The sequence below is a fragment of the Canis lupus genome, chromosome 5, assembly GCF_003254725.2.
Source record: "Canis lupus dingo isolate Sandy chromosome 5, ASM325472v2, whole genome shotgun sequence".
NCBI classification, from domain to species: domain Eukaryota; kingdom Metazoa; phylum Chordata; class Mammalia; order Carnivora; family Canidae; genus Canis; species Canis lupus.
In genome coordinates this window covers 12,699,700-12,725,422 of record NC_064247.1, presented here as the reverse complement: position 1 = coordinate 12,725,422, position 25,723 = coordinate 12,699,700, and the positions used below count along the sequence as shown (strand labels likewise).

Here is a 25,723-nt window from a genome sequence, read left to right as displayed (position 1 = left end):
ACTTGCACAAAGCTCTGAGGACTGATTGGTGAGGGGGCTGGCTGGAGAGGGTAAATACAGAATCGTCTGACCTTGATTTTACAGCCACCCTCAGGTACAATGCTTCTCTCTCCCTCCAGACCTGGATGTGCTAATCAGAAGGGCATTCCAGTTGAGGGTCCAAGATTTAATTCCCGGGCTGAATAGCGGTGACCTGGGGTGCTTTGTTCTTGTTTCTTTTTCCCATCTCTTCCCATGTGAAGCAGCTAAAATTGTGTTGAGGAAGGGCCACATCCAATGAACAAAATCATTCTTCTTTGTACTCTTCCTACGGCGCCTGCCCCCTGCTGAGTCTCCTAGAACCAAGAGCTTCACCTGAATTTTGTGAGGCAAAGGGAAGGAGAGAGAAAGCCAGTGCCTGAACTGGCTCTCCTCTGTAACCTTACAGAAACTAGGACAAGAGCAGCACGAGGCTGCTGCATTCAGTGTCTATGGATTTGTTCCAAGGGACAAGTTTATGGGGTTGATAAACGGAACATAGGTGGTCATCTGAGAATCTCAGGGGACTTACCTCGAGTGGCATGTTCCTGTTTGCTTGTGGCTGCCTAGTCCTCTGTCGCTGCTTGGTAGTCACCCCCAGCACTTGGAGGAAAATCCTACCTGCTTGGTGACTAATTGGTTGAAAACAAGCCTGCAATCTGTTGAGCAGAATGCCTCCCTTCTTCCCCCCTCCCCCTCCCCACCCTACTGCCGTGCTGTTAAAGTTATGAATGTCTCTTTCCAGTTTTCCCCACTGGGATAGCTACGTTCTCAATGTTGTCTTCGGCAAATTACCAAAATAGAATTTATGATTCATTGACCCAAATTATATTCCCACTGACAATATCTGCAGAAACCCCGTTCAACAATGGCCTGCTGAGTTTACAGAAAACATACATCACTCCCTGGAATTCACCCGCCCTAACAAGGCCAACAGAAGTGCAAATTAAATCTTATCTCCTCGGAAGTCCTTGATGAAGAACATCCTGGTCTTGGCAGCTCGCTGAATACTTTGAAAAAGCTTTGAGAGAGCAAGATTGTTAGGGAGTGAAGTCCTGAGGCCCGTAGGAAAGACCTCTCTGTAGGGACCAGAGCCTGGTGTCTTAAACCACAACTCTGACCTTAATGCCTTACTTTGGGCCCTGAGCGCCTTAGGGCATGACAGCTGTTTTTCTTAGCAGGTGCACACAGTACCTGGTAATCAGCTTTGACTTTTCTTGCCCATGATCTTAAAGAGGACATAAAGTAACCGAGAGTTGAGAAACCAAACTTATGTGACTTTCCTTAATAGATAAACTTCTCCCTTAGTGATTTTTTGCTTTTGTGAACTCGTCTCAGAATGAAATAAAGTGAGTAATTTAAGGCCCGGTTTATCAGTTTATAGTCCGTGAAGTAGAGCTACGTAGGATCCTTGCAAAGCAAAATAGGAGGATCGCACATGAAATGGGCACCCCTACCCGTCTCTCCCAGTGGATGCAGCTCTAAAAACTGGAAAGAATGCACAGGGCAGCTATTTGAGGACTGAAAAATAAGTGATAGCAGATGGATTGGGAAAGACCAGAATTTCAAGTGCTGCAGAGCCAGCATTGGGGTGCCCTACCCCGCCCTTTTTTCTCTTGACGTTTTCTGGCTTGGACTCAAGGCAGCCCCAAAACTGGAAGCGAGAACTGGTTATGGACAGAGAGGGTTCTAGAAGGCCTCTAATTCTGGCTCTACAAAGCAGGAAGGAGACTCTGAATGGAGTGGAGAAAATGGCCCAATTCTCTTTTTTCTTCTCTGTTCTGTTGTGACCCAGTCCCTGACAACCCTGAGGTGCTGGTGGCAATGGCAGCAGTGGGGCTCAAACTCTCTTCCCTCTGGGTTCCTTTGTCTCTTCTCTCTTTTCCCCCGTCTCCCTCATCTCCCCAAATCCCTTTCCTATCCAACTCAGTAAGACAAAATCTGGTCAGTAATTGAAATCTTTACACCAGTAACTGCTCAGGCCTGTGCTTGGGAGCCCCAGTTGAGGAAGCTGTACGGTCGCTATGAGGAACTGCAGAGCAGAGGTGCTTCCGGTTGTCTTGGGTTTAAGCATGGATTGATACTTTAGAGAAAGGGGCTTTAGAAAGGGGGTTTTGTTCACTCTGCAGTATTTACCTAAAATTCCTTAATCCATGGAGGCATTTGCATGTGAATCCTTTATCCATTTACTCCTTCACGGAAGTGGCATACTTTCAAAGCATAAAGGATGATTGCAAGTCATGGTGGGCAAATTCTAGCGCAGATTCAGGGCGTTGGAAAATATGAGAACATTACCATGTCCTTCCATCATAGAATAGGGTATCTTTTTATGGCTAAATATCACTTAACTTCGGGATGATAATTGATCTATACACTTCCTGAGAACCAACTATGTAGAAAGCACTGTTAAGATTTTGAGAAACAGATTTTGACTTTTCAAAGAGGATTTATTTGCACAGCTACGTCCTGAAATAGCAAAGTGTTATTGCCTGCTTCTCTAGAATCCTGGTTGGAGCTTGGAAATTAAACACTTAATGCATTTACATAGAAGTAGGAAAATCAGTCTTCCCCACCTAAAGGGACAAGTGAGGTCTAGCCGAGAGAGCCAGCCCTGACGATCCATCCCCAGAATCAACAGCTCCCTTTGTAGTCAGACACAGGTCCCACCTGAGATCCCTTGCATGACCACATATGTGGGTGTGACAACAGCCACCAACATTGGTGGACCATGAGTAGGTGAGACGGCCTAGTTTCCCCCAAGGAAAACAGAGCTTCCCAGATGGATTCTGGACTTTAAGACCAGACAGTTTTCCCTAAAGTGCAGGTGCACCTGAATTACCTGCCTGCCCTCCCACCAGCACTACCCAATCGTCTATATGTGTACAATTCCTTGAAAAAGCAATTGCTCTTCCTTGGGCAGGGCCACCACATGGCAGCAATTGCCATCTGCCTGGGACTGTGGCCCAGCCTTCTATCTAGTATCCCTCTTTAGACTAGCTTCCTTGCCAGCCTGATGGATCCCGGACCTAATCTAACCTCCTACCTAGTACCCAGGGCACTATTACTCATCCTGATGGCTTGTGTCCATCAACATAGACAGAAAGGGAGAGAGGCACCTGGGTGGCTCAGTCGGTTAAGTGTCTGACTCTTGGTTTCAGTTCAGGTCCTGATCTCAGGGTCCTGGGCTTGAGCCCCATGTCAGACTCCATGCTCAGTGGGGAGTCTCCTTGAGGATTCTCACTCCCTCTTCCTCTACCTCCCCCTGCTTGCACTCTTTCTCTCTAATAAATAAATACATCTTAAAAAAAAAAAAAAAGACAGAGGGGAGAATTGGATTGTCCCCTGGGCAGCGTTGTCCTTCCACACATTTCCCTGTAGATTGTGGTGTTGCAGAGTCACGTTCAGGGTCCCTGTCAGAAACCTGACCAACCAGGAGCTGGGAGGTGGTTGAGCTTCACATTTGCAGCCTTTAAAGCCAGAGAGAATGTTAAGTCTTTTCCATGCCTGAGCATCAGGCTGATAGGGTGCAGAACATTTGGTGTGTCCCACATATCGAGTCTGTAAGGCCTGAGCTTCCTGGTTTCTAAATGCAGTAGTGTTTATCTGCGCTGTTGCCTTGGTAAAATTCCCAGTCCTGACGATGCTTCCGAGTTACCCAGAGAGCTCGTTATAGATTCCAGCCAAGCTTGTTCCTTGGGTCCATGAGGTGGGGACCCAGCACTGTGTTCTTTAACGGGCACTGGGGTGAGTCTGAGGCAGCATGAGCTGGCATTTGGAACTGATTGGTGTATACCAGGGCTCTGGGCAAATTGAGATTCAAACTGATTTGGCCTCCCTGAATCTCAGATTGTAGCATTTAGACGACTCCCAGGTGTTCTGGGATCGCTAAGTGTCCAGTTACCTCAGCCATATAGCTTTTTTCAAGACATTGGTTCCGCACACCTGCAACTCACCCTCCAGATGAGAAAGTGCTGATGGGAGCAAAGCAGAGCTCGCTAATGTGGAAAAGCTCTTAAGCATGGAGATAACAAACTGGCATTCCCCTTAAACAGTTCTCAACAGCTCTTTAAAAATGCAACAGAGCCGATTGTATTTTTAATCACATTCTGCTCACTCCCTGGCTCCCTACTATCCCATATGGCTTCCTCTGGAGGTCACTGAGAACATAAAGTTCCCCAAATGCTGGGCACAGGTCAAGTGGAATGTCTTCATGGAATTTTCTGTTTGTTTTTAATGTGGCAAGGTTACAAACTAAGACAAAGACTCCAATCAGAAGATAATAGAGCAGCCATTGTCACCCATCCATTCACAGGGCCAAGCTCTGGAATCTATCGCTGTGCTCGCTCAAGCCCTCTCAGGCTGAGATCACATGATAGCAACAGAATGGAAACATGAAGTGCCTGTCAATGGGGGACGGAGTCCGTGACCTCAGATACGGCCACACAATGGAAAATTATGCAGCCCTAACGAAGAGTGAGAAAGTGTTTGTGACCTGAATTGGAGAACTCTTTGTAGATATAATGTTAATTGGAAAAAATAAACCACAACTAGAGAGGCGATGACCTATGCATGTATTTTTTGTTTACATCTGATTATTCTTGCATTTCCGGGAAGACATATTTAATAAATAACATTGTTTGCCTTTGGGGAGAAGGAAGTGTGGCTGGCAGGGAGGGAAATGTGTGAGGGAGGATTTACATATACTCTTTTTTTAAAAAAAATTCAAATATAGTTAACATACAATTGTTTCAGGTGTACAATAGAATGATTCAACAATTGTATGCATTTCATGGTGCTTATCATAAGTGTGCTCTTAATCCCCTTTATCTATTCCCTCCATCCTCCTGCCCACCTCCCCTCTGGCAGCCACCAGTTTGTTCTCTGTATTTAAGTCTGTTTGGGGCGGGGTGGGGGGACACCTGGGTGGCTCAGTCAGTTGAGCATCTGACTCTTGACTTCAGCTCAGGTCATGATCTCAGGGTTGTGGGATGAAGCCCCACATCAGGCTCCACACTCAGCGAGAAGTCTACTTGAGAGTCTCTCTCTCCCTCTCCCTTTGCCCCTCCCTCACGTGTTCTCTAAATAAATAAATAAAATCTTTTTAAAAAGAGAGAATCTGTTTTTTTTTTTTTGTTTGTCTTTTTTTTTCTATGTTCATTTGTTTTGTTACTTCTACATACGAGTGAAAACAACTCTAAGTATCTACATGGATTGTGGGAACAGGTAATCTGAATGAAGCTAACTATAAAGGTATTTATATTTAGTTTTAGTTCAATTTTACTTTTTTTTTTTGCCACCAATTCGCCTCTCTAATCATGTTTTGCTCACCCTAATTTTAGACCAAGTCTGAGTTATATGAACACACACCAGCTGGACAGTGGGAGGAACCAGCTAAGAAGCCAGTCTGGGAAAGAACATTTGCCTTGGGTGACTGATGTGCAAATAATGAAAAGCGGCTATGGTTTGCAACCCACTTGTCTCCTAAAGGTGACAGCATTAAGGTCATGGCCGACTACTAGTGTGCCCTGGAATTTGCATGCTCTTACTTACTCTTCTAAGAGTCAAGGAGTCTGAGTTGATCTAAAATTAAGGCAGTTGATTGCAACAATGGCTCCACATCTTCTGCTCCATGTACTGTGCACATACTCTTTGACTTGTAGCTCTTTCTATCAAGCAGTAGAGTCCAAGTCCCCACTTCTTGACTTTGGACTGGACTTTCAACTTGTTTGGGTCAATAAAATGAAGCAAGAGTAGTATTCTGCTGGGGCAACTGGCTGCTGCAGTCTTTTCAGCTCTGCCTTTGGCTCAGGTCATGATCTTGGGGTCCTGGGACTGAGCCCCACCATGGGCTTATAGCTCAGTAGGGAATCTGCTTCTCTCTCTCCTTCTGCCCCTCCCTGCCATTCATGCTCTCTTTCTCAAATAAATAAATAAAATCTTAAAAAAAAAAAAAAGTAGGGACACCTGGGTGCCTCAGTGGTTGAGCTCTGACTCAGGGTGTGATCCACGGTCTCAGGATCAAGTCCCACATCGGGCTCCCTGCATGGAGCCTACTTCTCCCTCTGCCTATGTCTCTGCCTTTCTCTCTCTGTGTCTTTCATGAATAAATAAATAAAATCTTTAAAAAAAGTAGCACAGTGCCATATCCAAGGCGAGGCATCAGGAGACCTTGCACACTTCACTTCCTCTCTTGGAGCACTGCCTTGGATAGGAGTCCAAACCTGCTTGAGTGATAGCCCTGAGCTGAGGTCTCAGCTATGCAAGAAGGCCCAGCCATGATCAGCAAAGCCAATCTGCTAACTGAGGGCAGGTGCATGAGAATCTACTCAGGAGCAAAACTGTCCAGCTGATCCATACACTTATGACTAATATATAAGCTTATTGTTTTAAGACACTGGGTTTTCTGGTAGTTTCTTACATAGCCTTATTGTAGCAAGAGATGACTGTTATATGGAATTCCTTTGTTGCCCTGACTTTATTTCCTTTCCATCTCTAATACTCTACCCTTGCCTTCTCATTACCAGCTCCTCAGTTTCCCAGTAGGCTCATCTCATTTAGGAGCATCTTTCAAGGCTCCACCTGGGGGGCTTAGTTGGTTAAGCGTCTGACTCTTGATTTCGGCTCAGGTTGTGATCTCAGGGTGGTGAGATGGAGCCCTGTGTTGGGCTTCATACTCAGCATGGAGTCTGCCTGAGACTCTCTCTCTCCCTTTGCCTCTGCCCCTCCCTCTGCTCACTCTCCTTCTCTAAAAAGAAATCAATAAAATCTTAAAAAAAAAAAAAAAAAAGAGGGATCCCTGGGAGGCGCAGCGGTTTAGCGCCTGCCTTTGGCCCAGAGCGCGATCCTGGAGACCTGGGATTGAATCCCACATCGGGCTCCCGGTGCATGGAGCCTGCTTCTCCCTCTGCCTGTGTCTCTGCCTCTCGTTCTCTCTCTCTCTGTGTGACTATCATAAATAAATAAAAAAAACTTAAAAAAAAAAAAGAGCATCTATCATGTGTCAGATTGTTAATGCACAGTCCCTGACCTCAAGGGACGGACAGTCAGATGGGGAAGCAGCTAGATAAGACTGAATGTGTGTTGATTGTCACGAAAGTACAGGAGAGGAAAACTAGCCCAGCATGGAGGTTCAGCGAAGTTTCCTGGGAATGACCTCTGAGCTTGCTTGCTTGCTTTTCTTTCTTTCTTTCTTTTTTAAGATTGTATTTCTTTATTCATGACAGACACAGAGAGAGGCAGAGACACAGGCAGAGGGAGAGCCAGGCTCCATGCAGGGAGCCCCGTGTAGGATTTGATCCCAGGACCCCGGGATCACAACCTGAGCCAAGACAGATCCTCAACCACTGCGCCACCCAGGGGCCCACCCCTGAGTTGTCTTAAAGGATAAATAAAGGTTTTTCAGTGAAAGAGTATACAAGGGATTTCCAGACAAAGGTTACAACATAGAGAAAGGCATGACACATGTACTTCTTACCCGTTTCTAATCCCTTCTGGTTTCTAACCTCCATATCTTCCCTCACTCTTCCTTCTTTTCCTTTCAGTTCCCCCAGTTATAGTTTATGGTTCAGTCTCTTAGAGCCTCGGTATTCAAAGTGAGGCCAGCAAGACCAGCAGCTGTGACATCACCTGGGAGCTTTTTAGAAATGCAGAGCCTTGAGTCCCACCCCCCTATATATACAAACATGCATCAGAATCTTTATTCTAGAGGATCCCTGGGTGGCTCAGTGGTTTGGTGCCTGCCTTCAGCCCAGGGTGTGATCCTGGAGTCCCAGGATCGAATCCCACATCGGGCTCCCTGCATGGAGCCTGCTTCTCCCTCTGCCTGTGTCTCTGTCTCTCTCTCTGTGTCTCTATGAATGAATAAATAAAATCTTTTAAAAAATCTTTATTCTAACAAAATCTCTAAGTGGTTCACATGCAGGTCAAAGTTTGAGAAGTGCTCTGCTCTAACACCAGCATTAGGGGGAGGGCTAACAACTTGCCCTATACCTTCACCAGCTGTATGAACCTTTTCAGGGTAAGTTTTGCAGAAGATTATATTCAGCAGCAGAAGGTATACTGCTTGTACCAACTACACTTTATTTATTTTAAAGATTTTTATTTTTAAGTCATCTCTACTCCACATAGGGCTCGAACTCACAACCCTGAGATAAAGAGTCACAAGCTCCACCGACCGAGCCAGCCAGGTGCCACCCCCATCAGCTACACTTTAGACTGCTTTCTAATATAGCTATTTTTCTTGAAGACGTGTTTTATCTCTCTAATTAAATTGTAATCAAGGCATTACAACCTTGAGTGCCTCAGGTTGGAAATGCCAAGAAGGCAGACAGGATCTTCCCTATAGGAGTCTGCAATTTAGTATGAGAAGTCCATTATGAATGACAACTCAGATCCTCGAGCCTTGTTCAGCTCCTTGCCCCTATCCCCAGGGGGATATCCCTGGGCACATTTCTTGATGTCACCGAGCCTCAGTTTTCTCATCTATAAAATGGGGATAACACATAAGTTGCAAATTCATTGTAAGGAATAGAGCTATGTGTGTTCAGCACAGACCTGGCACAGGGTTGGCATTTCACAAATAGGTTCCATAAAGGAGAGATAAACAGATACACTGACACTGCAGAGAAGGGAAAGGTTACATTTAATTGAGGGAATCAGAACAGACCTTGCCAAAGAACTAGTACTAGCAACGACAGGTAAGCATTAGATAGGCAGAGATGATAGAGAGTTTTTTGTAGGTAAAAGAAATGAAATAAGTGAACATCTTCTCATAGAGATTACATAAGGCAGATGTAGGAGACTAAGAACTCATCCGATTTTCCCCCCTGATTTGGAATTTATTATTGACAAGCATAGCCTTCTAAAAGGTAAAACAATTAGAGCACTTAAAAAATATGTATGCATTTTATGCAGAAACAAGTTGACTTTGCTGTAAAGACTAAAATGATTGAGAAATAAGATCTCCCAGGAAACCTGGGCCATATGGTTACTTCACATTGTGGTTGTGCACTCAGATTCAGCCGTTGTGTTGGCTGCCTGCTGCCCAGACAGAGAGGGGTGAAGTCAGGACAGAGCCCCTGCTTCAGCATGAATGCCTCTGCCTTCTCCTGCTAACACATTCCCTCCGCCACTTAAGAATGCGCAGAGCATTTGCCAGGTCGGGAATGCCGGGCTATGACAGCACCATTTGCAAAGTAAAGAGTCTATTTATGAAGATAATGGCAATACCCAGGCCAAGCCCACCGTGGGAGAACCTTGGCTCCTAATTAGCAAGAGCGGTGCATTTTAATGAGGACGCCTCGGTAGGCAGTTGGCTCCTGCCTTGACTGCCAATGAATCTGGGGCAGAGAGAGTGTTGGCAGAGAGAACACAGAGCAGGTGAGGAGAACAAAAGAGAAATGCGCTCATCTCTTGGAAACTTTAAGCCTTAGAATTATTTGATTTCCCCATTAGCCTGGCTGTCATCCCATAGGCTGCTTCTCTGAGAGCAAATGGCTCTTAGAAGAAGCTGTGGATCTTGGGTGAACTGAGGTAAGCAGATACATCAGTCTGAGCAAGCCTGGAACTATTGTGGGGAGCATGGAGGCCCAGAAACATGGGCAGTTAGTTGGTTTCTCCTGTAAGGCGATAAATCCACACCAAAAGGCCCACGGAGAAAACTGAATCCTTTGCATTCTTCTAATTGGGCAAGAGAGCAGCGATGGCTTTGGCCTCTGTAGGCACCATGGGGGTGATCTAATACTAAGGTCATTTAAGCCTGAACTTCCAAGTCCGTTGTCGAATGCTGATGGCATGCTGCTGATGGGCAACATTGAGACAGAAGTCCTCAGCCTCTGAGTTGTTTCAGAATTCTGTCTCAAAGAGAGTGATCTCCCCCCTTAAAGGGCAAATGACCATTCATAGGTGGGGACAGGGGTTCCAAGATGCAAGAAGAAGCTGGGAAACACTCTGAGGCTTCAGACAATGTCAGATGTTGAGCCCCTGCAACCAATACCAGGATGATGAGCAACTTGGTTGGACCTTTAGCTGTTATCTCTGGGCATCGGGGACAATGAGAGATGGGCTGGAGACTGAATTGTTTTCAGGAAAAGACTCCTAACACTACAGGCCTGAGAGTTTGACAAGGATCCCCGGCAAGATAAATGATGGGATTTTCAAAAGAATGTTTGTGGGCAACTTGAAGAGAAAGAGGTGATCTTTAGGAACAGCTGTAAGACAGTTATTAAAAAGTCATGGTAGAGACTACTACCTGTCCCCCAATATCTTTTCTTTCCTTTTTCCATAGGAATGGATACTTTAGCCCAGCCAATGGATACTATATTAGTTTCCTATTGCTGCTGTAAAAATTGGGATCTCTGGGTGGCTCAGCGGTTTGAGCGCCTGCCTTTGGCCCAGGGCGCGATCCTGGAGTCCTGGGATCGAGTCCCACATCGGGCTCCTGGCATGGAGCCTGCTTCTCCTTCCTCCTGTGTCTCTGCCTCTCTCTCTCTCTCTCTCTCTATGTCTATCATAAATAAATAAATAAATCTTTAAAAAAATAAAAAGGAAGGAGAGTACAAGTGGCATGAGACTGTGCCTGTTGCCCTACTCACCACACAGATGCCCCCAGAGCAGGCTGAGATGGGAAACTGGAAGAATGTTCCCAAGAAGAATGGCAGGGGTCTCAAGTCCCAGGCACCTCTCAGAGTATAAACCTCTTGCTGCACCAAGAGTAGCTCTATTTACAGAACTGTACACACATATACCCTCCACACAAATCAAACCTTAAAAAAAAAAATTACCCCAAGTTTAGTGGCCTAAATCATCACAAATTTGCCATTTTATAGTTCTGGAGGCCAGAAATCTAAAATGGAAGAGGAGGACTGCATTTTGTCTGGGGGCTCTAAGAGACAACCTGTTTCCAAGCCTTTTCTAGCTTCTAGAGGCTGCCTGCATTCTTTGGCTTATGGCCTCTTCCAAGCCACCGGCACATCTTCACATTTTTCTCTCTTTCTCTCTCTGACCTCTGCTTTCATCCTCTGCCTTCTGACTCTCCTGTCTCCCATGGACGAGGACCTTCTTATTACATTGGACTTACTTGGTAATTAAGAATAACCTCACATCTCAAGAGCCTTTGCTTAATCACATCTGCAAAGTCCCCTTGTTATAGAAGGTAACACACAGGTTGTAGAGATTAGGATGTGAGTATCTAGGTTGGTGGCTGGGGCTGGGGGCGTGGGCTATTCAGCTTACCTGAGCTACTTAAAACAAAAGTGAAATTTCTTAGCCACGTGACCAAGTTCTGGCAATGCGTATGAGCAAAAGGCATGACTCCTTTTTGAGTCATGCCCTAAAACAAAAATACACATGATTTACTAAAATGTAAATGAGGAAGTCCTTTAAAACTGTGTGGATGAGGGCAGTACCTGGGAGCAGTTCAGAAACAACCTATGCCCCTGATAATTTCTTGGAGCAAAGCCAGCATCCCAGCCTGGACTTTTACTTGAGAGAAAAATAAGTTGCTATCTTGTTACACCTATGCAAATAGAATTATATGCTATTCAATAGATTATTCCAGTAGACCTTGGAACTGTAACAGACAAAGTGTTTCGGGACTTGAGCAGCATTTAACAAGATCTCCTATGATATCCAGATGTTCCAGATGGAGGAATATGGGTTAAGGCCACCAACTAGGTGTGTTTATAACTGCTTGAGTAACCCTAAGGGTACAGATTAGTGGGTTGGTATTAATCCCTACAGAGAGATTTTAATAGTGTGACCTTGTCACAAAGTCCCTGCTCTGGACAAGTCAGTCTACAGCTGAGAGGTTTAATTTTCTTGCAAGAGCCTCTCTTGAAGAGAGCCTCCAATAACTATTGGAGACTATGTCTGGGATAAAACACAGTGGTGAAAGGACTTGAAACCAGGTATCATAAGGAAGTGTTGAAGTAGCAGCAATAAAGATATGAGGGTGTGGTGAGGTGCCTGGGTGGCTCAGCCCGCCGAGCATCTGACTCTTGATTTCAGCTCAAGTTGTGATCTCAGGGTCCTGGGATCAAGCCCGACATAGACTCTGTGCTTAGCAGAGAGTCTGCTTAGGGTTCTCTCTCTCTCTCTCTCCCTCTACCCCTGTCCCCACCCATATACGCTCTCTCAAATAAAAAATTAATTAATTAATTAATTTAAAAAACTTTTACAGAAGATATGAGCAGGGCCCTCAGATGTTTACTGAGCATTTGTTAGGTATAAGGTACAATGTTAAGTGACAAGGGACAGAAAAGATGACGCGAAGGACACATTTCTGAGCCCTCTTCTTGTAGGGGAGAGGAAGCATTTACTATAAATGTATATGAGGTAACCCAGGGAAAACTTAGCTCATGGAGGGGGGCGGGGGGGCTCATGAAGAATCTATTGTCTGGGAGTTCTTTTGACTGTTTCTATTCTGCTTATGTTTTGTCAACTGAGGCAAGAAGTCCTTTTGTCCATCCCTGGTAGATGATGACTCAGCAGAAAGGTCTGGAAACATTATTTTCCATGGGCCAAAAAAATCAACTTGTGTTTCTAGGAACTGAGTCCTCCCCAACCCTGTGTGAAGATGAACAAGTTTTCAGATGTTGCCAAGGACTGTATAGACTTTCTAGTCCATCTACCAACTGTCCAGCCCTTTGGGGGAATCAGTGAACACTTTAATGGTTGAGAAAAAAAAAAGTGAGTGAGAAGAATAAGGGCTTTTGAGAATGAGGTCAAAAAAGAGAATGAGGAGAAGATATGGAAATGGGCCCTGAGTCTGAAGGTATCTATTCCCAAGAGTTGGACCCAGTTGGATATGGTCCCAAAAGAGCCAGGGGTCATAGACCCCAAGAAGAAGTGTGGTGAGGGGTGATGCATGAGTGCCCTAAGCAGGCCCAGGCCCTCAGCCTAGAAGGCCTTCATCAGGGCAGGATGGGACACTGCCCCAGCTTGTGCTTCAAGTTGTTTCTCCAAATCCTCTGCCCATGGTCCCCCAGGACCCTCATGAATGCTAGAGAGCCACCATAATTTTTCTTTGGGGCTGCCCTAAGGAGGGTTAGTGTGCTCTGAGCTGAGGATGCAAGGAATCAGGATCCCACGACACAAGTGATTAGAAACATAGAAATAACTCAGATTGCCAGAAGTGGGGGCACTTACTCTGGCTTGGAAAGACCACCACACTTAGATAACCTGAAATGCCCTTCATGCCCCTTTATGGACAGGCTCCAGAGAAATGTCTGTTTTCTTTCTCTTTCCATTTCTGATTCTTTTTTTTTCTTTAAGATTTATTTGTTTGTTTTTTTATTTATTTGGGATAGAGAGAATGAGAGAGATCACAAGCAGAGGGGAGGGGTAGAGGGAGAAGCACACTCCCTACTGAGTGGTGAGCCTGATGCAGGACTCAATCCCAGGGTCCTGGGATCATGACCTGAACAGAAGGCAGACACTTAGTCAACTGAGTCACCCAGGCATCCCCACGCCCAGTTCTTAAGACTGTTCAGAAGAGTCTCAATGTTATAAGTCAGTTGAACATCAACTTCCTTTGTCCTCTGGCTCTTCCTGCCCTTGAGACTCAGTCTGCATTTCTCTCCCTGCCTAGGAACCCCTCTCCTCCTTCCTGTCTCTTGACCACTGTTTCTCCATCCCATGGTAAGGGTGGAATGCAGCCTGTATGAACTAACTAACTCATGCTGTACACTGATCTGATTTAGGGTTAATACCAGTTAGAGACCATCAGAAAGTACTTCACAGGCAGAAAGAGTGTTGACCCCCTCTTATTCCCCAGCTCATGGGTGTGTTCACTTGTCTAGTTGATAGAACTCTGGGGATGGGTGATAAACTGGGGCATGATCTCTTACTGGCAATGACAACTCAGAGACCTGTGTCATTAACCTGGGCTGAGTCTGCAAGTTGCTTAGGAACAAGAGCTTACCAGCAGAGTTAGGAAAATGAGCATTTCCTCAGAAAAACATTTTTTTTTTTCAAGAAATCTTGATGACACTTTTCCCAGCCTGCAGGTTTTATATTGAATCCTGCTAGAGTTCCACAGACATAACTTTAAGAGCTCCCATTAAATGGCTGCCTGTTGTGTGTCAGAAGCTTTTCATACACACCTTAGGTGGGCAGTATCACTGTCTCATAGAAGAGAAGCTCAGAGCCAGCCCTTAAGGGATCTGTGCAGTGTCCTCTGGGTTAAGGTGTGAAGGTGGGATTTGAGCCCAGGTTGGTCTGGTCCCAAAGCATGTGTTCTTTCCATGATGCTTCCCCAGTATCACAGTAGTTACAGCAAAGAGAAAGTCATCTGAACAGGAGTTACTTTATCTTTTCCACATCATTCAATACATCACAGTCCACATGATCATTTTGACCCCCTACTGCCACTCCATACTGTAATAACTCAGAGACGTTTCACATCAGGCAGTTGGCCCTGCTTATTTGCATGCACACAAAGAGAGCTACAAAGATCCCAAGGGCATACATTTTTACCTTTGGTGTCTGGTACTTCTTGTGAAAATCTACTCTTCCCACATTAGCTGCAGCAACCCTGCTTTGAACAAATCGGAGTTCATCTGTGGGGCAATTGTCTATTGTTCTGGGGAATTGTCTTCTTCCTCAGGGGCTGGAGGCCTGATACAAACTCCTGTAAACACCTCAATCCATCTGGGTGCATGAAGTGTTTGAACACTCTGCAAAGGTCAACAAGAATGCAGAGTCCCGAATCTTATATAAATCCCCATGTTCCTTCTCAAAAGATTGAATTAGGTTTACTAGTTAATCTACTGTCTTTCACACACTATAGAAGCCAAGTAAATATCTGCTAAATAATGAATACTAATTAGCATATAACATTTGGGGCAAACCAAAGACAGGATCCAGGCTCTCTTACAACCTAGGCCAAAATCCAAAGCACGGAAATAGAATAGGTAGTCAGAAAATTGGGTCATTGAAAAAATGGGCTCCTTTTAGCATCACTATGATACTGATATAATTATGACTTTTCTCATTGCCTCAGTTTACATAGGTGACACATGAAGGGTGTGACTAGGTGATCACTAAGTTTTCTACCACGTGGGTTTATAATCTAAAATATTATTTTTAGAAAAAAATATTATTTTTAGGAGAAATAAATGAAAGTAAATTTCCTCACCAAGAAAAGTTTGTTTTTTTTTTCCTTTGAGCTAAAACCATTTAGGGAATTGGATCTGAACTACTTCTCATTCAAATTTCTGATTTTTTTGGAAGTAAACTGGCAGAAATGATGATTTCAAAAACTAGAACAAAAATTAAGTCATTGCACAAAATTAGAGTCTTATTCTGAGTGACACATTAATAATGGAACAAGAGTACTGAGCAAATTGCATTAACTTTGTCACTTCATAACAATAGGACACCAAAGAGGTGATTAAATTTATCTCCCTGACACAAGTGATAACTCCATACCAAATGCAGTGTTATAGTGTGTAGAAAATGGCATCTTTCCCCTTCCTGTTCTAAAATGTTAGATAATGACACATAAAACGTAATTAATAGATTCCTAGATGGTAGCTTACTGAGCAGCTTAAACTATTTCTTTTTTTAATTAATGTTTATTTTTAACAAAGTAATAAATGCACACAGAAAAAAAAAGAGAGAGAGAGAGAGAGAGAAAGAAAGAAAGAAAGAAAGAAAGAAAGAAAGAAAGAAAGAAAGAAAGAAAAAGCAAACCAAATGGTCCTGAATGGAAAGAAGAAAAGGCTGCTGCCCCCTGTCTGCATGCCTCCTGTCCACAGCCCCACATTTTAGATGCATTTACTTTCAAATTATAAGCTATTTCTTCTGGGATTTATTTCTGTGTTTATAAATAATTTTATACTTAGACTATTATATCTTGGTTTACAAATTTAAGTAATATCTATTCTTCTACTTTAGAAGTTGAGGATTTCATGCTCCTATACTCCTCTCTTTTCATCTCTTGCATTATTTTTCATTTCAACTTCTGCTAATTTGTGTTCAGTATTTATATTATTATAGCTGCATAAATAACATTCATTACTATTCATTATAATAGTATACTGAGAGTAAGTATACTAGCAGATGATACTGAGATACTGAGAGTATACTACTAGGAATTAAGAGTAGTGTACCATTATTGTGTCATTTGTTGTACAACCTTTTGTATTTTTCCTAGAGTTAATAATTGTTTTCATTTTTTAACTTGCTTAATTTTTTTTAAAAAAATTTATGCTAAAAGTTATAGGTAATAATAGACTAGGAGATGAAATCCTATTGACCTTGTAGGAACTTAGGCTAAAAGTAATAAGATGAAAAGTAATAAGGATAAATATACAGTTCGTACATGAAGTTCATAACGTCAATTGCATGACTATAAGATAGGGACCTAACTTGACCTATATCTGAGGGAAAGAGAGTTGTGTTCTTTCACTGATCCCAAACTCCACATGTGTCAGTAGAAGAATTCAGTCGTTAAAACACAATCTAGGGCTATATTAATTGAAATGTACTCTCCAGAAAAAGAAAGATGATAGCTCTATTTTCACACTCCATAATGAATTCCATGAGAGAGTGTACAGAATATATTGGACAAGATCATGAGAATCTGAAGAACATGCCATATGAAAAATAAAGAAGGAAATTGAGAACATTAGCCTAGAAATGTTTTAGGGGGAAATTACAGTTGTCTGCAGATATGTGCAAAGCTATCACATAGAAAATGAGATCATAAATAAATGCTGCTTGACTCCAGGGGCAGATGTAAGACCAATGGGTGAGTGTCAAGGAGGCAGGTTCAGTTCAATGATCGTAGAACTTTCTAACAACTAGGTCCACTAACAGTAGTGTAGACACTGTGGTTGTCCTTCCAGCATCAATTCTCCCATTCTTGCCTTGGTAACAGCCATTTAAACTGGGCCCTTGGTTGTCCAACTGAAGATTGCATGTTCTACTTTTCCTTGATATGGCCCTGAAATTAGGTTCAGACCATAAGGATATAAACAAAAATGACACATGCCACTGCTTTCTTATGCCTTTAAAAAGAAAGGAGTGTGCCCTCTTCGTCTCTGTCTCCCTTCCTAAGGTTTGGAATGTGGTCAAGATGAGTCTTCTTTGATCTTGTGGACAAATCTAAAAATCACAGAGCAAGAAGATGGAAGGAACTTGAGTTCCCTCCTTTCTCAGCCGTGGATTATTTGAACTGTTAACTAAGAGAGAAACCTTCTATCCATAAAATTTATACTTGGTTAAGTCACACATTAGATTCTTGTTATACTAGCTGTACCCTATATATTAAATAGTAAAGATAGCTTTTATTTATTTTATTATTTTATTTTATTTTATTTTATTTTATTTTTTAAAAGATTTATTTACTTATTAGGGAGAGAGAGAGAGAGAGAGAGAGAGTGAGAGAGCATCAAGTTAGTACAGGGAGGGACAGAGGGAAAGGGAGAGAGAAACTTTACCAGACTCTTTACTGACCTTGAAGCCTAACATGGGGCTCAATCTCACGACCCTAAGATCATGACCCAAGCTGACGCCAAGAGTCAGACACTCAATAGACTATGTCATGTAGGGGCCCTGATTGAGACACCTTTTAAACAGGTCTTCAGGAAGTCATCATTGGGCTTCCAAGGAGGCTTTTCTCTTATTCCACTGCTTTTTTCCAACACCAAGCAATTAACTCAGTTCTGACACTGTCTACCTGGAATTAGCATCAGATACTATAGGTCCAGGGTTCAGTGCTACAAGACTGTCCCACCTTCAGATGGCAATCACAAAGCCCAGTTGTTATCTGTGCTTCTGGCTACAGGTCACAGATTCTCACACCCCCTCCTTGGGATTTGCTAGAGCAGCTCACAGAACTCAAAAAGAAACATTTACTGACATTTACCAGTTTATTATAAAAGAGACACAGATGAACAGCCAGATGAAAGAGTTTGTATAAGGCAAGGTATGGGGGGGGAAAGGCATGGAGTTTCTGTGCTCTCTCTGACCATGCCACCCTTCCAGCACCTTTACATGGTCACCAACCCAAAAGCTCTCTGAACTCTGTCCTTTTGGCATTTTTATGGGTGCTTCATTACATGGGCATGATTGAAGAGAACATTGACCATTGGTGATTGAACTCATGAGCTAGAGGCATGACTGAAAGGGATTTGTTATGAATAGTAATAAGACACTCTTGTAATCATTATGACTCTAGAGCTATTTCAGGACCCAAGGACAAAAGACCAAACACTATAAAAAAAAGATTCTCCCATTTTTCTTATTGCTTAGGACATTCCAAGGGTTTGGGGCGTTACGTGTCAGCAATAGGGATGAACACCAAATATATATTTCTTTTTTGTTTTGTTTTTGTTTTTTTAAGTAGGCTCCATACCCAGCATGGAGCCCAATTGTGGGAGGAACTCATAACCCTGATATCAAGACCTGAGCTGAGATCAAGAGCTGGAAGCTTAACCAATTGAGCCACCCAGGGGCCCCTCCCTGTTTAAGTTCTAACAGCATTCTGGGAGAGGGTCCACTTCTCCATTTCCTTTCACACTGAACTTGGGTGAGAATGTGACTTTGGTGAGCAGGGCTCTATTTAGAAACAGTCTGACTGGCCCCGTGTGCTTCTCACCTGTGGAGAGACTCAGCAAAAAGGTGAATTGGCCTTGACATAATGCCAGTGAGATCTGGGAATTTACTCTTCAGGTAAACACTTTGGAGCTAGCACTTTTCTGCCCTACCCTGGCCCTTGTTATGTATCCCAAGAACCACTGTGCTTCTTTTTATGTAATGTTCACCCAATGGTTAATTACTTGCTTATCATATTCATTTGCATATGAATTATAGGTTGAGCTTCTCAATTTCTGCAAAGAAGCTAGTTAGAAGTATGATAGGGTTTGTGTTGAATCTGTACAGGTATTTGCCTCCATAAATTTTCTTCTAAGCACTGCTTTAGCTGCATCCCCTAAATTTTGCAACGTTGTGTTTTTGTTTTCATTCATCTCAAGGCATTTTCTAATTTCTCTTTGATCTCTTCTTTGAGCCATTAATTACTTGGAGCACATAGTTTAATTTCTATACATTTGTGAATTTCCCAAATTTCTTTGTTATTGGTTTCTAACTCCATTCTACTGTGGTCAGAGAAAGTACACTATATGATGATTATTTCAATGCTTTCAAATTTGTTGAGTTTCATTTTATGTCTTCACATATAGGCTTTTCTGGAGTATGTTTCATATATTTTGAGAAGAATGTGCCTTCTGCTATTTTGCGTAGACTGTTTTATGTCTGTTAGGATGTTTGGTTGATAGGATTGCTCAAGTCTTCTATTTTCTCATTGATCTTCAAACTATCTGTTTTATCTGCAATGGACAGCGGGTGGTGAAGTATCCAACTATTCCTATTGAAACATTTATTTTTCCTTTTAGTTCTTCAGGTTTTGGTTCATGTATTTTGAGGATCTGTTCTCAGGTGCACATTTGATTATAATTATCATATTTTTCATGATTGATTGAGCTTTCACCATTATAAAATGTTCCTCTTTATCTCTAGTAACACTTTTTTTTTCTTTTAAATTTTATTTTGCCTGATATTAGTATAGCCACTCTAGCTTTCTTATGGTTTCAGTTTGAATGATATATATTTTTCCATCCTTATACTTTCAACCTATTTTTGTCACTGAGTCTCAAGTATCTGTCCTGTAGATGCATATAGTTGCATATTTTTTTATTTATCCAGTCTGACAATCTCTGTCTTTTCATTGGTTTATTTAATTCTATTCAAGTTTAGTGTTATTATTGATATAGTTGGATTTGCATCTGCTATTTTACTTTTTGTCCTTTATATGGCTCATATCTTTTTGTTCCACTGTTCTTCTTTTACTGTATTCTTTTACATTCAGTGAATATATTTTAGTTTAACATTTTGGTTCTTTTTTTTTTAACATTTTGGTTCTTTTAATTTTTTTATTATATCGCTTTGAGTTATTTTTTTGATAACTGCTCTAGGGCTTACCATATATATCATAACTTATTGGAACTAACTTTATTAACTTAATTCTAGTAAAAAAAACTTACTCTTAAAAGCAAAACAACAACCAAAAAAACTTACTCCTGTATGACTATTCCTTCTTCCTTTTTGGCTATTATTGTTATACGTATTATATTTATAATTATTACAAACTAAACAATACATTGATATAATTATTACTTTATATAATTTTACGTCTATTTTAAAAGCTGGCAAAAGAGATCAGTGATACATTCATACAGTTTGTTGTAGTAACCTTATCTCCTATTTCTGATCTTCATTTATTTCTGTGGATCAGGATACCAATTGGTGTCATTTTCTTACTATAATACAGCTTTGCTCCCACCCACCTCCTTTGTGCTGTTACTGTCAATTATATTGTATTTCCATATGCGATAAGCCCAACCATACAATTTTATACATACCAGTTTATACAATTGCTTGTGAAATCAGGTAAGAGAAGAAAGAACACAGAGGCATTTATGTTGTCTTTTAAAATTACATAATTATCTTTACTTGTGCTCTTTGTTTTTATCGAATGGATTTTAATTACTGCTTGGGGTCACTTGCTTCCATTCTGAAGAAGTTTCTTTATTATTCCTTGAATCCAGAGGGGAAGGAAACCTGGCAAGAAAGAGGTGGTTTCTTGTGATAATGAGCAGCAAAGAGAAAAATGGAAAATTGAGTGAAATCAAACGGGCAAACGACTGGCCAGCTACTCCACAGTACTAGAAATATGCTTTACTAGAAATTTGAATAGGTCTGCTTTACTGATTCAATGAATCATAGGTCTTAGTGTTTTTCAAATGTAAATCAATTTAATCTTTATAGGATGACCCAATTAAGTAATAGTTAAGAGTTTAGATTTTTTAATCTGGTAGAGATAGATTCAAATTTTAAATATGCCACCTAAAAACTCCGTGACCTTAGAAAATTTACTTAATCTCTTCGAGTCTCATTTACTCATCTTTAACACTATAGTATATGCCATAGAGAGCTGTGTGACAGCTACATGAGGAATGGCATGCAAAATGTTTATTCTCCCACACAAATGCTCAGTAAACGGCAAGCTTTAAAAACATAGTAAAAAAATAAAATAAAATAAAATAAAAACATAGTAATATTGGACTTGTGGTTTTGATTATGATGACGTATAGATATCAAATTCATTTATATATTGTGAACATTGGTAAGACTGAACAAAATACACGAAGCAGCACTTTTAAAGCTTTAGACAAGAGGAATAGGAGGGATATGCTCTTTAAAGATTAAAAACACATTAGGTGGGCTCTATAGTCACTACAGCTTTCTACGTGGGAGTTATCTCCAAACTATAGCATAAGAAGGAAAAAGAAAAGATGCAGGAAACAGAGACAGAAGGTTGAGGTGGGGGTCACAAAGAGAAAAAAAAAAACAGTGGAAAAAAATGAACAGAGCCTTGTGTTTCATTATAAGACAACATCAAGGGGCCTAAACATTTAAACAAGAGATAATATCCATTTTGCACACTTTCCAACTTATTTTATGAGGCCAGAATTGCTCTGATGGCAAAATGACATTATGACGAAAGGAAATGACAAATAAGTAAGCTTCGCAGTTATAAGAGGAAAAAAACATTGAATAAAATGTTAGCACACTGAATCCAGCAATACATAAGGATAATACATCATGACTAAGTAGGTTGTCTATAGGAATGCTAAGTTGGTTCAATAATACACATTGATCAATATAGTTTACCACATTAGAAAAATAAAGGAGAGAATCATAAGATTAGCTCAATAGATGCAGCAAAAGAATTTGACAAAATCCAACTAAAACTCTCAGCAATCTAGAAAGAGAAGGGAACATCCTAAGTCTGATGAGGGGCATCTATAAAAACCTACAGCTAGCATCATACTTAATGGCAAAGGACTGAAAGCTTCTTCCAGACTGGAAACTAGCAAGGATGGCTGCTCTTACAATACTATTAGTATTAGCCAGTAAAAAAGATGTGGAAAAGAAATTTTAAAAAGAAAGGGAAGACTTGGAGATTATAAAGGAAGACATAAAAGTACTTTATTCATAGACAACATGATAGTATACATGGCAAATGATTCTAAAAATCTACCCAAAAAACCCAAAATTTATAGAAATAAGTGAATTTAGCAAAGTCACAGGATACATTTCAACATAAAAGAAATCTATTGAATGTCTATATATAGCAACAAACAACTGGAAATAATTTGTTCGAGTATTATTTATAACAGTATTAAGAAAGATCCTTGGGGATAAATTTAATGAATGATGTGCAAGGCCTCCACATGGAGAACCACTGAGAATTGAAAGACTTAAATAATGGAGACACCATGATAGCTGGTAATCCACTATATTGGGAAGACTCTGGGGAAATTACATTGGTGTACATTATTTGTGGTTATTCTTTCTTTCTTCTTTCTTTCTTGGAAATTACATTGGTGTACATTATTTGTGGTTATTCTTTCTTTCTTTCTTCTTTCTTTCTTTCTTTCTTTCTTTCTTTCTTTCTTTATTTCTTTCTTTCCTTCTTTCTTTCTTTCCTTCCTTCTAAATATTTTATTTATTTATTCATGAGAGACACACAGAGAGAGGCAGAGACATAGAGAGAGAAGTAGGCTCCCTAAGGGAAGCCCATTGTGGGATCCCTGGACCCTGTGATCATGACCAGAGCCAAAGGCAGATGCTCAACCTCTGAGTCACCCAGGCACCCTGTTGTTACTTCTTCTAAATACTTGTTAAACTATTACATAATAATAGCTACCACTTATTAGTGCCAGGTGTGACTAACAAATTCCTAAAGCGGCAGCTCTTACCACTTCTCTAGCGGAAGATTCCTTCTGGCTCATAGGATCAATGACAAATTCCTTTGGTATCACAGGCCTTCTACTATTGGAGCTACAGGAAGCTCCAAGCTTCCTTTCTATATTCCTCCCTCCTATACTCCAGCCACACTGGATTCTCCAGCCAACTTAAGATTGTTTTTTCATCTTCAGGTGATTTTATTCATGCCATGAAGGCAACAGTACCTATACAAGTGTACAGCAATGGTTTACGTTTCCATCTGACATAGCTTGCTTAAATTTATAGCCAGGCTGATGGTCTACCTGATGTGCAAAGTAAAACTGGTTATTACTCACCATCAGCTTCTCAGGATTCTAAGCTTTCAATGCTTTATTTTTTTTTTTTACCAGCACTCTTGATTTTATAAACAATGAAGCCCATCGACGCCAGTTTTCTCCAAATCTCCCCGTAACTTGGGTTTAGTAGGGCTTCACTGGGATCCAGACATTTTAAAATAAAGTTTTGAGGCATCTCAGCATAGGATCAACAGCTCTGGCCACTCCAAAGCCCCACCGCCAACAGCTTGCAAAGGTCACTGAGTGACCAGTTTAAGATTTTGACCTTCAGGCATCTGGGTGGCTCAGTGCTTGAACATCTGCCTTTGGCTCAGGTGGTGATCCTGGGGTCCTGGGATGGCATCCGGTATCCGGCTCCCATAAGGAGCCTGCTTCTCCCTCTGCCTATGTCTCTGCCTCTCTCTCTCTCTGTGTCTCATGAATAAACAAAATCTTTTAAAAATAATAAAAAAAGGATTTTAACCTTCATGTCTCGGTTCATGATATTCCCTTCCTTTATGTGACTGTTCACCCCACCTCACCAGCCATCCTTAGCTGTGGACTGGGTCCCAGTACTTAAAATACTTAGTACAATGTAGGGCCGTTTAAGTACTTAAGGTGTGATAAGTAGTTGCTTACTGAAGAATAAAAGACAAATAATTCATTGACACCAATCCCAGAAGAGAGGATAAATGGATGCATTTGATTCTGAATAAAGACAAATGGAGATAAAATATGTGTTTAAACAATGCAGGCAAATCGCCTTAGTTGGCAGGCCTCTTTGGGAGCAGATTTTCATTATAAACCAAACCCACAATCATTCCAATTTTAGGGAATTCAGAGAAATTTGTTGGGCATTTATTTGTTTCTTCTATTGTTTACTTAGAGAATTATAAAGTTTTTTTAGTCTATAGATGATCAGTAGAGCTTCAAATTGATTTTTTGATTGAAGTATCCTCTATTATAGCCAAATGAGAGTTTTGAAATTAACTACACAAAAACCCTCAAATCTATTGTTTTTATGTGTCCACGTGATACAGGGCGTTATATATTCAGGGCTGGTTTCAGGGCATAGGATCTATACAGTTACGTAGGGTCCTACGCTTAAAAGGACTTGCACTTGGGGCCCCTGGGTGGCTCAGCGGTTGAGCATCTGCCTTCGGCTCAGGTCATGATACCAAGCTCCTGGGATCAAGTACCACCTCGGGCTCCCTGCATGGAGCCTGCTTCTCCCTCTGCCTGTGTCTCTGCCTCTCTCTGTGTGCCTCTCATGAATAAAAAATTAAAAAAAGAAAAAGAAAAAGAAAAAGGACCTGCGCTTGATTTCATGCTCTACCTCTGCTGTCTTGAAATTCTTGTGATTTTGAACAAGGAGCCCTGCATTTTCATTTTGCACAGGTCCACGGAAATCATGTTACCATTCCTGCACATATCCCCCCATTCTCCACCATTCTTTTCACTCTGTGCGTTTCTCCAGCTGTAAGGCAATCCCAATGGTTAGAGAAAACTAGAAAGCATGTGGAATACTGAGACGGTGAGGGTCTATGGGAACAAAAACCCAAGAGAAAAAAACAGTGCACCTGGGGCACTTTCTGTTGGCTACTATTTTTAAACTGCTTCCCTTAACAGCAGAACCAAGACAGGTCTGCTCTACAAACCAGATTTAAAACAGAAAACCCGGCTCCAAAGAGCACCAATGAGTTGCTTGAGTTGCCAATATCAACCAATCAGGGCAAGACCCTACCAACCAACAACCAACCAGGATGAAACATTTTTTTTTCTTTCCCTCATTAGCAAATTGGACCCGAGTGGGGACCAGAACAGGAACTTTATACAAGCAGGGCCCTCCCCATTGTTGGAGGAGGCCAGCCTAAGTACTATGTGTTGTTGCTGTGTCTTCTTTCAGCTTCACCTGTAACCTCTGTGCCTTTGATTTTGAGGTCTGGCCTCATTTCGGGTTCAAGAACCTGACTCCCATAACAATACTGGAGGTCGTACTTCCTCAGCTCTCCATCTTTTGGGATTTCCTCTCGGTCCTTCCCCTATGATCTCTAGTAGGAAGATCTGGAGACTTCTAAGCTAGTCCAAGTTCCCCATTTTGTCCATTAGAAAACTGAGAGGGACAGGATTCCCCAGCCACCACTTAGATAATTTTAACTAACGAAGTTAGGGAAGTTGACAACCGGTCACTCAGGTTGGCAGGATATGCATAAGGATCAGTTCCTATCTCAGATGGAGCCTGATTCTCATCGCAGGCAGATGTGATGTCAACATCCCTAAGCTCCTGACCTCTCCCTCCTACTATTCCATCTCCACTTCAACACCACAGACTCTGAAAAATTAAAGAGAATCTGAGGTAATCCCCATCACCCAGGAGTCTTTAAATGTTAACCTCTAAGCGTCTGGGAATCTTACTTTTTAAGGGAGGCTTGCTTGTTTGAGGTACACTTTGGTTATTAGAATGTATTTTCTCTTTACAAAGAACAGAAATGGGACTCTGCTAATTCCACCCCTGGAAATTAATTCCTCTGCAAAATGACAGACAGCTTGACTTCTTTCTTCATATATCAGCT

The 25,723-nt window shown here is 41.6% G+C and overlaps 1 long non-coding RNA gene across 5 annotated transcripts in view; it reads right to left on the bottom strand.

Moving 5' to 3' along the window:
• The window catches only part of LOC125755083 (uncharacterized), a 42,189-nt gene that overhangs the window by 5,634 nt on the left and 10,832 nt on the right, over positions 1-25,723 (bottom strand). For 3 of the 5 annotated variants that reach the window (XR_007410624.1, XR_007410621.1, XR_007410625.1), the window contains exon 2: positions 20,445-20,643. This is a non-coding gene — a long non-coding RNA (uncharacterized LOC125755083). Of the gene's footprint in view, positions 1-550; positions 1,239-20,444; positions 20,644-25,723 lie in introns of those variants that run through there. The other 2 variants (XR_007410623.1, XR_007410622.1) reach the window with 2 other exon arrangements.